The sequence below is a fragment of the Paroedura picta genome, chromosome 5 (assembly GCF_049243985.1).
Source record: "Paroedura picta isolate Pp20150507F chromosome 5, Ppicta_v3.0, whole genome shotgun sequence".
Lineage (NCBI taxonomy): Eukaryota > Metazoa > Chordata > Lepidosauria > Squamata > Gekkonidae > Paroedura > Paroedura picta.
This window is the reverse complement of record NC_135373.1, coordinates 101928926-101943139: the sequence shown is the minus strand read 5'-3', so window position 1 is coordinate 101943139 and position 14214 is coordinate 101928926. Positions and strand designations below refer to the sequence as shown.

Here is a 14214-nt window from a genome sequence, read left to right as displayed (position 1 = left end):
CTGGAACCCAGGTCTTCCAGACCCTCCTACCAATATTAACTCTCCTGCAGACCAGAGCTCTGATTGCTAAGAGCATTATTATGCAATTGGTTCTGGTGCACCTATTCGTTTTCCTCTATGGCTACTTCCACTGAAGGTACGATCTCCAAGATCAGGGGTAGTCAAACTGCGGCCCTCCAGATGTCCATGGACTGCAATTCCCATGAGCCCCTGGCAGTCCATGGACATCTGGAGGGCCGCAGTTTGACTACCCCTGTCCAAGATGTTTATGTGAAAGCAAGACCTGAACAAAATAATCAACAGGGCTACTGCCTAACATGTTTAGAAGGAAGGAGTACGGCACAACAACTCCTACGAGTAAAGGAATTGTCCATAACCCGATAAACGGCAACTTTCACAAAAGTATGCTGACAATCCCAGACGAATTTTGAGAAGATCCCGAAATAGATATTTATTTTTCCAAACATAAAACATGAATTCTAATCATCACTCTTTGGGGGAACGCTGGCTGTCACCAAGCTCTTCCCTTAGTTTTCAGACATTCCCAAACATGTCAGAAATCACATAGGAATGTTGACACGGACCACGTTTCAAATATTCACCATCGCACACCAACTCATTTTTGTGATGCAGTATCAAAACACTATTATATCAGTTTCTTGTAAGCATGTGAACACAGACCTGCATTCAAGCAAACACTGACTGAACAGTAGCCAGCAGACCAGGCTACATAGTTCTGGGAAATTTCTTCCCAGATGCCTATACATCAACAGGACGCTGTCGTGTAGCCTGCTGGTATACAGAACTGTGGCTTTCGGGTCTTGAGGAGTTTCCATGTTACTGTAAATGCTTCCATTATAGCGAACCGAGTCCAGGGGAAAGCTGCAATAGGCTTTCTCTTCCTTCTTCTAATCCCCATTGCAACCTTTATTTCCTGTGGCTTCATCACCTGGCCTTCCTACTACAGTGAAGTGCAAAGGGGGACACAGAAAGATGGGAGGGGGGCTCTGTTTAAAGCATGCATGTTCCATGTGAATAAAGGGTCATTTGAAAACTGCATCTGCCAGGCTGTCAAGAGGCACTTTTATCATCCCACCCACCAGGTGGAGTCGGTCATTGGAGACCTCTCCAGGGAGTGCCAAAATATGGTGCTGTAGGGGGGAGCATAATGGCCAGGCAAGCAGGGCATCCCAACTCCCACAAAACTACCCATTGCTACCTCCTACCACCTTCTGGTGCATATCTGTTTGGCTGGCGTCCCCCATTGCAGGAAGGCTTAGCAGCCTTCAAGCACAGCATACCCAGTCCTATGGGAACACACGGTACATTCACACACTCTCTACAACCTGCATCCCTGTCTCTCGGCTTCCGCCTTCCCTCTGCTCAAAGCCTGCCTGCCTAATTAAAAGCCTATTGGGTGGAAAGGCTGCAATTTCCACATCAAAAGCTGAAAAGGTTAAGTATGGAGTTATTTCCCGGAACCTGTACCTATGCACACATAGATGATACCAGTCATAACTGCTGGGCTATCTGGCACGCATATTACACCATCAAGGGGGCATTTAAATTCCCATACCTGAACTTACACATGCAAGCACATCTTTAAAGTATCAAGAGAGAAGTCCATGTACGGCCACTCCAAGTAATTAGATTTCCATTGCTCTCTGGCAAAACCAAGGAGCTGTGGCACCAGCTAGCAGCAGCAGCTTTGCTCGGTACATGTGATGCAATTGTTCTCCCTCTCGTCTTGATCGAAATCTTCCAAGCTGTCCTTTTGGAGCTCGGTGCCCCCAAAGCAAGGATGCTGCTTACGTACCAAATATTCAAGCCCACCTGTTCCCACAGAGCAATACAACACAACACATGCACGGACAACCCGCTTGCAACTTGCACATGCGTGGAGGACTCCTATAGAAAGCCCACATAAGATTTCCTGTGCATAAATGACCCAATCTGCTTTGATATCCACAGATGTAAGGGCTGTAATCTCAGGCACGACACAGACACACAGAGAGAGAGAGAGATTGATTCTTCTGCGCCCGGAGAATGCCAGCCCCTTCCATATCAAGAGGCTTCTTCCTGCCACCCAAAAGATAAATCCCACACACGTCTGCAAAGAGCCCCTGCCAAAGTTTACTATGCCACAGAAACAGAGGAAGGATGCAGGGACTGGATTCGCCTCCTGTTGCCACCACGATTGCAAAGGAAAAACTGAAACCTACCCCTCCCTCCTTCCTGCTGCTGCTGCTAACGCTCTTGCGGGACCCGAATAAGAAATCCAGCTCAGCACAGCTGCACACAGCAACCTCAAGATTTATTCAAAACAGTGAGAGGGGGGTGAGCCTCCACACATCCCAGGCAAAGCTATCCTCCCTCCTCCCTCCCTCCCTCCTTTAGGTGTGCTTCCCCCTCCTCAACCCTTCTTCACCTGGGTCTGCTCTCCCAACACAGATTCAACCCCATACACCCCACAATTCCCTTCTCGAGCTTCAGCCCTAAACATCCCCAAAGAAGGGGGAGGAAGCAGGGGGAGAAGCAGGGGGAGGAAGCAGGGGGAGGAAGCGGGGGGGGGGGGAGAGGATGGTCGCCAGAAAAGAGGGAGAAGCTGCTCTCTTCCCTTCCGCCCCCCTCCCAAAAATCCTGGCTGCTTTACAAAAAAAAGCAGCAGCATCAGAGCAAGGAGCGCCGTGCCAGTAAACCTACCCCCACTGGAGGGTGTTCAGCAACCGGGGGAGGAGGGGGGGCACGTACCTGCTTCTTTGGAAGCCAGCCTTCTCCAAGTTCGGGGTTTGCATCCCAGCACAGATCTAGCAGCCAGGAGGAGGAGGAGGAGGAGGAGGAGGAGGGAGGAGCGGCAGCGGCGGCGGCGGCGGAGGAGGAGGACTCCTCTTCATTCAAATTCCTAGCGATTGCTGGTGGGAGGGCTGGAAGGGAGAGGAGAGGAGAGGAGCAGAGGGGTGGGGTGTGTGGGAGCGCGCCCGCCCGCCCGCCCGCCTGCCTGCCTGCCCTGCCCGCAATGGTGTCCGTCCCCGCTCCCCAGCACAGGCTCAGTGCGGGCTTCTGCTCCGCGCCCCGATGCAGGGAATCGCGCGGCCGGCCGAGGACGGGGACGGGGAGAGCGGCGGAAGCGAGCGCCTCCGCCACCGCCGCCTCTACTGCAGCCGCATCACCGGGGAGGGAAAAGGACAGGCGGCGGGCGGACGGAGAGCAGAGGAGAGGAGCGGAGCAGCCGTCTCGCGGGTGATTAATTTCGGCCAGCCGGGGGGAGCCGGAGCAGCCGAGGCGGGGAGGCCGGGCCGGACTGGGTCAGGCGAGCTGCCGCTGCCGCTGCCGCCCAGATGTGTGCCGCCCAGATGTGGCCGCCCAGATCTGCCGCTCCTCCTCCGCCCCCTCCCCCCGGTGCTCCAGAGCCAGCACCTGCGAGGCAGGCACGCGATCCAGCCCGCGGCTGCTGGGAAACTCCCCTCCCCATGCGCACGCACGTGACCCCCCCTCCACACACGCACACACACGCAACAGCTGGTTGTTGCAGCACCTCGGCAAGGACAGGTAGTCCGGAAGCTCCGAGCCCAACAGCAGCCGGGGAAGAAACTAGACCGAGACGCAACAGCTGTCAACCAGGCGCCCTCCCCAACATGCCTGCCCCAGACGCCCTCTTGCAAGAAACAAGCCGCTCCTCTTCTTGGCCTTGGCACATTTGGGGGGGGAGGGGGGGAACCCGCTGGAAAGAAACATGTAGGAGAGATGTGGTAGTTTGCCAGCTCTAAGTGCCCTAACTGGGGAACATCCCTGATTCCTCATGTATCTGCGCATGACATGCAGATTCCACAGGCCAGCAGCTGCAACTAGGAAGCACTCGCCTGTGCACACATGCAACAGCTGGTTGTTGCCAGGAACAGGCAATGAGGTGGTAACCTAGGAGCTCCTTGGTGGAACAGCCGCAGGAACCCCCTCCACATCCCTCTTGGCATTTGCAGCTGCCAAGGAGCATCCTTCACAGAGATGTGACTGGGAACTGCCTTTGGACAGACACTCTCACTCCCCTACCTCTTACGTGGTTGTTTTCATGTGCATCCAAAAAGCACACACAGGTAAGCAACAGCTGTCTGGGGACATTTTATAAAACAGTTGTCAGTCAGTTGCCCTCCTTTTTTAATTTAAAGCAGTGAGGAAAATAACCCAACTGGCATGCCCAGATGCACATGTGCCAGAACTGCTAACAAGAATCCATCCCACTCAAATAGCCAAGGGCTGCTTGAGCGAGACGTACGCCTTAAATATCATGCAAAAGCTCTGCTCACACACACATGCCTCTGTTTTTAGGGAAAAGTCAACGCATGTTCATTTTATAGAGGAAACCAGGGAGCAGTACCTGGATCTATGTGGGGTTCCCAACATACATTACACTGTAATTGTGAAGACTGTAACATGAGAATTACTCACCAAATGCATAAAGAAAAATCAAGTGTATACCATACATGGACTGTACAAGGATTCACATAACTGGTGAACAGGGCTTACATCTGTAATGAGAGAATTATCCATGTGCCTCATGTTCATATGAGCACCTATATACGTATTTATGTATTTATCATATGGCATATATATAGTCTAGCCATTAGCTGGCTAGATTCTAGTATTACCTGGCAGCCGGACAAGAGACATTCAAAGGTGGTTTGCCATACCTGTCTCTGCGTCATGACCCTCATGTTCTTTGGAAGTCTCCCATCCGAATACAAGCCAGGGCGAACCCTGCTTAGCTTCTGAAATCTGATGAGTTAGAGCTTGCCTGGATTATACATACCTGTATCTATCTATACACACATATACATGCAAGCCACAGGTGTTAGGAAATATGTATAGCCTGCTTTTCTTCTCCACAGGGACACAAAGCTACTCATTCTGTTCTCCACTTTATGCTCACAACAGTCTCCCTGTGAGATAAATTAGACTGAGCGACCGACCCAAGATTACCTAATGAGCTTTCATGGAAAGGTGGAAATCTGACCTTGGGTCTCTTGGAGTCTAGTCTGATGCACTATACCACAACAGCTATTGCATTTGTAACTGCACACTGGTATTGTCATCTCTCGCGTAGACTATGGCAGTTGGAGAAGTACACACATTCCTACTGATGGTGAAATATACACACTGTTGGCTGTTATCAAGGAAGAATTCTACACACAGGCAATAGCCATCAGCCAGGTACCCTCCAGCTTCATGCACATATAAGCTGCTGTTGGTGAAGTGCCTATGCACATAATCTAAAGTAAGTATGCAAACAGTTGCTAGGAAACATCCTCAGTGGGTACCTAAGCCAGAGCTGGTTGCAACACCTTTGCATTGGCAGGTAGCCTTTGCCCCCAAACACACAGCAGGAACCAAAACTGTGTGAGGTTGCTTCTCATTTATATTTCTATATTTACCAAGCCACTGCCAAGACACATCAGTCACATGCATCCCAAACTATTGGGGAAATAGCTGAATTCAAATACACCAGAGGCTGGAGAACTATCCTCACCCCACCCACATTTATAGAAGAAGAGTTGGTTCTTATATGCCACTTGTCCAGGAGGAGTCTCAAAGCGGCTTACAATCACCTTCCCTTCCTTGCCCCACAACAGATGCCCTGGGAGGCTGAGAGAGGCCAGGTATTACTGCTCAATCAGAATAGCTTTATCAATGCCATCATGAGCCCAACGTCCCCCAGCTGACCGCATGTGGAGGAGGAGTGGGGAATCAAACCCAGCTCACCAGATGAGAAGTCCACGTTCCTAACCACTACACCAAGCTGGATATCTACACACACTTATATGTAGCTTTCGTGTCATGGAAGTACAGTCAGAAGAAGTAGCCCTTATTGAATCTATAGTAGCCAGAATATTCCACTGTGATTGGTAATGAGTTGGACTAGGATCTGGGCAACCCAGGTTCGAATCCCCACTCTGCCTTGTTGCTTGCTGAGTAGCCTAGGGCCAATCACTCTCTCTTGTCCTGACCTACCTCCGAAGGTTTTTGTAAGCATAAAACAGATGAGAGGGGAACAATGTATGCCGCTCTTGGAAGAATGGAGGGATTAAAATGTACTAAAGAAATGCGTACCCCCTTCAAGGATCGCTGCCTTGTTGTGGCAAGGGGGCTTGCGTAGTTCAGTGAAGCTATGAGCTATACCGTGCAGGGCCACCCAAGACGGACAGGTCATAGCTGAGAGCTCTGACAAAAGGTGATCCACTGGAGAAGGAAATGGCAAACCACTCCAGTATCTTTGCCATGAAAACTCTATGGACAGTTCCAATAGGTATAACGATATGACGCTGGATGATGAGCCCCTCAGGTCGGAAGGTGTCCAATATGCTACTGGGGATGAGCAGACGGCTAGTACGAGTAGCGCCAGAATGAATGAAGCGACTGGGCCAAAGCCGAAAGGACGCTCAGTTGTGGAAGTAACTGGTGGCGAAAAGACAGTCCGATGCTGTAAAGATTTTTATTCCATAGGAACCTGGAACGTCAGATCCATGAATCAAGGTAAGCTAGACGTGGTCAAACAAGAAATGACAAGACTGAACATCGACATTTTAGGAATCAGTGAACTAAAATGGACAGGAATGGGTGAATTTAATTCAGATGACCATCAGGTATACTACTGTGGACAAGAATCTCACAGAAGAAATGGAGTAGCCTTCATAATCAATAAGAGAGTAGGAAAAGCAGTCTTGGGATACAATCCCCAAAATGACAGAATGATCTCAGTTCGAATCCAAGGCAAACCATTCAACATCACAGTGATGCAGGTCTATGCCCCAACCACTGCTGCTGAAGAGGATGAAGTTGATCAGTTCTATGAAGCCCTACAACACCTTCTAGAAGCAACGCCAAAAAATGATGTGCTTATCATCATGGGGGATTGGAATGCTAAAGTAGGAAGCCAAAAGATAACGGGGATAACAGGCAAGTTTGGCCTTGGAGTACAAAATGAAGCAGGGCACAGGCTGGTAGAATTTTGTCAAGAGAATACAATGGTCATAGCAAACACTCTTTTCCAACAACCCAAGAGACGACTCTACACATGGACATCACCAGACGGTCAACACAGAAATCAGATTGACTATGTGCTCTGCAGCCAAAGATGGAAAAGTTCTATCCAGTCAATAAAAACAAGACCAGGAGCTGATTGTGGTTCAGATCATGAGCTTCTTGTTGCAAAATTTAGGCTTAAATTGAAGAAAGTAGGGAAAAGCACTAGGCCACTCAGGTATGAACTAAATCATATCCCCGACGAATACACAGTAGAGGTGACAAATAGATTTAAGGAATTAGATCTGATAGACAGAGTGCCTGAAGAACTATGGACTGAGGTTCGCAACATTGTACAAGAGGTAGCAACTAAAACCATCCCAAAGAAAAAGAAATGCAAGAAATCAAAATGGCTGTCTGAGGAAGCTTTACAAATAGCTAAGGAGAGAAGGGAAGTGAAAGGCAAGGGAGAAAGAGAAAGATACACCCAATTGAATGCAGAATTCCAGAGAAAAGCTAGAAGAGATAAGAATGCCTTCTTAAATGAACAGTGCAAACAAATAGAAGAAAACAATAGAATGGGGAGGACCAGAGATCTTTTCAAGAAAATTGGAGATATGAAGAGAACATTTCATGCAAAGTTGGGTATGATAAGGGACCAAAATGGTAGGGACCTCACAGAAGCCGAAGAGATTAAACAAAGGTGGCAAAATTATACAGAACAACTATACAAGAGCGAGCTTAACATCCCTGATGACCACAGTGGGGTAGTTACTGACCTGGAGCCAGACATCCTGGAATGTGAAGTCAAATGGGCCTTAGGAAGTCTGAGCAACAATAAAGCTAGTGGTGGTGACAGCATTCCAGTTGAACTATTCAAAATCTTAAAAGACGATGCAGTAAAAGTGCTACACTCAATATGCCAGCAAATTTGGAAAACTCAACAGTGGCCACAGGATTGGAAAAGGTCAGTTTACATTCCAATCCCAAAGAAGGGCAATGCCAAAGAATGTTCAAACTACCGCACCATTGCACTAATTTCTCATGCTAGCAAAGTTATGCTCAAAATCCTACAAGCTAGGCTCCAGCAATATGTGGACCGAGAACTTCCAGAAGTACAGGCAGGATTTCGAAGAGGCAGAGGAACTAGAGATCAAATTGCCAACATACGCTGGATCATGGAGAAAGCTAGGGAGTACCAGAAGAACGTCTACTTCTGCTTCATTGACTATGCTAAAGCCTTTGATTGTGTGGAGCACAACAAATTGTGGCAAGTTCTTAAAGAGATGGGAATACCAGAGCATCTTATTTGTCTCTTGAGAAATTTATATGCAGGTCAAGAAGCAACAGTGAGAACTGAACATGGAATCACTGACTGGTTCAAAATTGAGAAAGGAGTTCGGCAAGGCTGTATACTGTCGCCTTGCCTATTTAACCTGTATGCAGAGCACATCATGAGAAATGCGGGATTAGAGGAGTCACAAATTGGGATCAAGATTGCAGGGAGAAATATCAACAACCTTAGATATGCAGATGATACCACTCTAATGGCAGAAAGTGAAGAGGAACTAAAGAGCCTGTTGATGCGGGTGAAGGAGGAGAGTGCAAAAGTTGGCTTGAAACTCAACATCAAGAAAACAAAGATCATGGCATCCGGCCCTCTCAATTCATGGCAAATAGATGGGGAAGAAATGGAGATAGTGACAGATTTTATTTTCCTGGGCTCCAAGATCACTGCAGATGGGGACTGCAGCAAAGAAATTAAAAGACGCTTGCTCCTGGGGAGGAAAGCTATGGCAAATCTAGACAGCATCCTAAAAAGCAGAGACATCACCCTGCCAACAAAAGTGCGTTTAGTCAAGGCTATGGTATTCCCAGTTGCAATGTATGGCTGCGAAAGTTGGACCATAAGGAAGGCCGAGCGTCAAAGAATTGAGGCTTTTGAACTCTGGTGCTGGAGAAGACTCTTGCGAGTCCCTTGGACTGCAAGGCGAACAAACCGGTCAGTCCTAGAGGAGATCAACCCTGACTGCTCTTTAGAAGGCCAGATCCTGAAGATGAAACTCAAATACTTTGGCCACCTCATGAGAAGGAAGGACTCCCTAGAGAAGAGCCTAATGCTGGGAGCGATCGAGGGCAAAAGAAGAAGGGGACGACAGAGAATGAGGTGGCTGGATGGAGTCACTGAAGCAGTAGGTGCAAACTTAAATGGACTCCGGGGAATGGTTGAGGACAGGAAGGCCTGGAGGATCATTGTCCATGGGGTCGCGATGGGTCGGACACGACTTCGCACATAACAACAACAATAACAAAAGAAATGCTTAAAATCCACCATACAGCTTTAAAAGTCCTTGATGGGAGAGGGGAAAGATCAGAAGGCCTAAACTTAGGTTTGCTAGCTCCAGTTTGGGAAACCCCTGAAGATTTTGGAAGTGGAGCCTGAGTTCGGCGGGGCTTAATGAGGAGAGGGACTTCAAGGGGGGTGTAATGCCACAGAGTCCATCTTCCAAAGCAGCCATTTTCTCTTGGTGAACTGATCTCTGTCACCGGGAGGTCAGCTGTAATAGAGGGAGACCTCCAGCCACCACCTGGAGTTTGACAGCCGTACTCAAACTATATTCCCTCTATCCAAATAACTGGTAGGGACACATACCTGTCTCTAACACCAGTCCCTAAAAGAATCTGGGGAACTGTAGTCTGAGATTGATAAACTCCTCCTACTGTAATCTGTAGTTCCAGGTGTTCAGGCAGTGGTGGAGATAACTATGAAACCAAGTTAAATCTGAGGTGTAGAACTGACTACCCCTGTTGACTACCCCTCTTTAAGTATTTAAAAGGTTGTCACTTGGAGGAGGGCAGGATGCTGTTCCCACTGGCTGCAGAGGAGAGGACACGCAGTAATGGGTTTAAACTACAAGTATAACGATATAGGCCAAATATCAGGGGGGGAAATTTCACAGTCAGAGTAGTTCAGCAGTGGAATAGGCTGCCTAAGGAGGTGGTGAGCTCCCCCTCACTGGCAGTCTTCAAGCAAAGGTTGGATACACACTTTTCTTGGATGCTTTAGGATGCTTTGGGCTGATGCTACATAGAGCAGGGGGTTGGACTAGATGGCCTGCATGGCCCCTTCCAACTCTATGATTCTATGACACACAACTATTGAATGAAAGCTCTCGCCAGCATCTCGAACGTAATAGCTGTGTGGGAAGTCAGCCACATCACCTGGACCAGATGTAACACTTTCTGATAAACTCACAACATATGAAACATGCCCATGAATGTCCTCCACACAGATAACAGGAAAGACTCACATATAATTGCCCTATCTCCTTCACACACATGCATGCTGGGAAAGGCATCATTTTCCTTCTTCCGTGGTCGCTGCTGTCTGTCTCACACACGCCAACTGCTGCGAAACGGCTTATATCCCTTCACAGACATTCGCAGCAGTCGTTTTACTTCCTAGGGCTAACTATAACTACTCATATACTTCACACAGGCACAAATGAAAATACTATCATCTGAGAAAAACAACACAGATCCCCTTTTAAAAATAAAATCTGCATACACAAAACAGTCAAGCCAGCCAGCACATTCCCCGAGTAAGAGAGGCTCCTTTCAGCCACTGGCAGGGGATGGAGGGGTCTGGTTGCCAGCTCCAGGTTGGAAAAGTCCTGGAGATTTGGGGAGGGAGCCTGGGGAGGACAGGGACCGCTGGTGCCTCCGTTTTCTCCTGGTGAATAGATCCCTGTAGTCTGGAGGGGAACTGGAATTGCAGGGGGTCCCCAGGTCCCACCTGCAGGAGGGAGGCTCTGTGCCTTTCACAGGCAAAAAGAATCAGTGGTGAGTGACTGCTTCATTTTAGCCCCTTCAGGTTAGGAAAGGTTGCACCGTTCAGCCATGGAGCCTGCGTCCCTATTGACTACTGATCAACAACCTCAGGTCAGTTTTGGTTTCAAGACTTGTCTTTGAACGGACAAAAGCACAAGAGGCCCCCAGTTCAGTAGCCCGCCTCCCTCTCTCATCCATAGACATACCCTCTCTCATCCCCTGCCTCCCTCTCTCATCCACAGACATACACTCCCAATAGGGTTACCAACCTCCTGGTGATATCTGGAGATCTCCCAGAATTCCAGCTGATCTCCAGGCTCCAAAAATTGGTTCTCCTGAAGAAAGTGGCTGCTTTGGAAGGTGATCTCTGTGAGATTATACCCAGCTAAGGCCCCTCCCCTCCTCAGATTGGGTTCTGCCCCCAAAATCTCCTGGAATTTTCCAATCCAGGGCAGGTCATCCTAAATCCAAGTACCTTTTGTGATAAACTCATTTCTGACATAATAAATGAAGAAACAGTAGGCTGGAAATCTCCCAAAGAATAAAATGTCTCTTTCCTGCAAATGCATACCCATCCACAAGCAATGCCAAAGAGACCCCTCATATCAAAGAACAGATTCTGCTGTAAATTCACCCAGCCACATCTGAATACTTATGCTGCCTCAACAAGCCCAGATTTAACATGGTGCTTGTAAGCAAAATGAATTTGCTTGTAAAATCTTAAACATGACTAGGAAGTTGCTTAACCTATGCCTCTTGAACCAGCTGTGCATCCAACATTAATTTGCCAGCAAAACGGCCCCCCTAAGCGACAAACTTCTGGCATGCTAAAGCTACACAAGAGCCAGTAGAGAGCCCAGTTTAAACAAAAATGCTGGGCTCATGGAAGAAGGACACAGGTAAGATCTAACTCACCAGCCTTGCATTTAAATTAAGCCCCATGCACCGTGGATCCAGCTGCTGAAGAGAAATAAGCCAGTCCTTCTCCCAGCAAACATTTGCAGAAAGGCAATGTCATTCCTTGCTCAGCAGCTGTACAAATACACTCATCCTGTTGCCTTCTCTCAATGTACACACAAACAACAGCTGTAGAGATCTACAAACAGGCAACAGCTGTTGAGGAATTACCATCCGCTGTCTGTCAGTCTCCCTTGGATGCATGCACAAGTAGGCAACAGCTTTGCACACCACAGTCCTGGTATAAACACATCACCCGGATGAGTTTTGCCCAGGCCAGCCCAACTTGTGGACTATCAAGCCAAATGAATCCCAGTAGCTCTGCATTGTGGCCTCCCACGAGCTTGGTCTAGTCATGCAGTCTAAGGCAGGCAGGCAAAGCCACTGTGCCTTAGTGGAAGGCAGCATTCACCCCAGGCGTGGTCCGAAGGTATGCAGACTTATTGCATTTTGGTTCCACCTTTTCTCCAAGAAGCACATGGAGGGACACATGGTTCTCCCTTCCTCCATATAACTAACCTGAAAGGTAGGTTAGGCTGAAAGAGAATGACTGGTCCAAGGTGTAACAAATTTAGATTCCAGTGGGCCGCCCTCTCCCTTCCACCCCTGCTAGCGGTCCCCAGCCTTTAAAAGGTTGGGGGCCGCTGTGGTAGAGGACTGGTCTGGTATGCCTAGAAATTCCAGTCCTTTATATAAACAGAAAGCAGGAATGTTTAAGCTTTTTTCGCCTTTTTTCTTTTAAATCTACCGTATTTGCCGGCGTATAAGACGACTGGGCGTATAAGACAACCCCCCAACATTTCCACTCAAAATATAGAGTTTGTTACATTACATGCAGTACTATTGGCCACTATAGGCAGCTATGTCTATCCCAACTGAAGTGCACCCGGCGTATAGGACGACCCCCCCTCTAAGTGGGGAAAAGTAATCTTATACGCCAGCAAATACTGTAATTGTACAACCAGACGTGCTATCAGAATACACAATTTCAAGTTTGAATTAGCTACATGCCTAATAGAATTTTGGCAATGGTGCTAAAGCTAGTATCAGCAAATTTTGAACCAAGTGTTTTCTTCAAAAAGACGATTTCCGCACAAGGAATATGTTCCTGGACAGTCTTTGACTATTGGCAGCTTTTAGAACCCCCTCCACATGACATTGGTTGCATCCCAAGGGTGTCAAGATTGGCCATTTTTAACTCACGATTTCGGAAACATCAAAAAGGTAAGGAGGGGCCAGGAAGTGCAATTATATTTAGTGTTGCGCCATTCAGCTGGCGTAACGCTATTTAATATACAAATAAAACCTTTTTCATATGTCATTGTGACTCTATTCTGGCCGTTTTTGTTATCAGTGTTCCTGCTTCTTATGTTCTTTTTATGCCATTTTTATGCAGTTGACACCAAACTAATATGAAGCTTTCTGTAAATTAAACTTGGGAAAATTCTGCACAAGGAAACAGAAAATGGTACAAAAATAAAGATTCACAAATTCAGCTCACAGAAAGGAGAAGCAAGAACCAGTATGGACTAGTGGTTAGACGCCAAGTGAGGGGCGGCCTAAAAATCAAATGAATGAATGAATGAATGAATGAATGAATGAATGAATGAATGAATGAATGAATGAATGAATGAATGAATGAATGAATGAATGAATGAATGAATGAATGAATGAATTATGGCAGACCCAAGGTCAAATCTACACTTTACCATGGAAGTCCATTGGGTAAGCTTTGGCCTGCCAAATTGTACTCATGTGACTACACAATCTAATCTAATTCAAAGGCTGTTGTAAGCCACTTTGTGTCACCACTAGGGGATAAAAGTGGTTTATAAATGAAGAAAGTAAATTAAACTAAAAACAGGAATTCCTGAGTCAAAATGGCAAGTTGCAGAATTGTTTCATCCTAACTTTGCTCCGTTCTGATCCCAAAGATGAAAAGCACTAATTTCTGGCCAACACTTTAATCATGCAAACTCCAAACATCCTCCTTGCTCCTCAAGGCTGTTTATTTAATTTATATATTTTAAATATTGATATACTGTGCCTCTTTAAAAAAAAAAACTCCATCCAGCTCACAAGAGAATGAAAGCAGATACCAATTAAACCATATATTTAAAAGAGTAAAACCTAAGAATAATCATGTCTATACTATTAGCAGTTGGCCAAATCTGAGAAAACTTAAATCCAGCGATGGAGCTGTGAATGGCAAAACAGCTCTTTCTGCAAACCTGAAAAGGGCCATGGGTTCACAGGAAAACATGAAATCTAAAAAAACAACAACCCAAAACCAAAGGTTTGTTTTGTTTTTTTAAATGTCTGTGAATTTAAGAAACCAATTATTCCAGTGGCAATTTCACATCTTTCTAGACTACCTTTGTGTGAGTAAGAAGACAGGGGAGATGACAGCAT

At 47.1% G+C, this 14214-nt stretch overlaps 1 protein-coding gene across 6 annotated transcripts in view; it reads right to left on the bottom strand.

Moving 5' to 3' along the window:
- The window catches only part of ELFN2 (extracellular leucine rich repeat and fibronectin type III domain containing 2), a 164216-nt gene extending 152395 nt beyond the window's left edge, over positions 1–11821 (bottom strand). For 4 of the 6 annotated variants that reach the window (XM_077339587.1, XM_077339586.1, XM_077339588.1 and 1 more), the window contains exon 1: positions 2752–3360. The gene's annotated coding sequence lies outside the window, so the exon portion shown is untranslated. Of the gene's footprint in view, positions 1–2751; positions 3361–3535; positions 3600–11760 lie in introns of those variants that run through there. The other 2 variants (XM_077339584.1, XM_077339585.1) reach the window with 2 other exon arrangements.
- Between the last annotated feature and the right edge of the window lie 2393 nt (positions 11822–14214).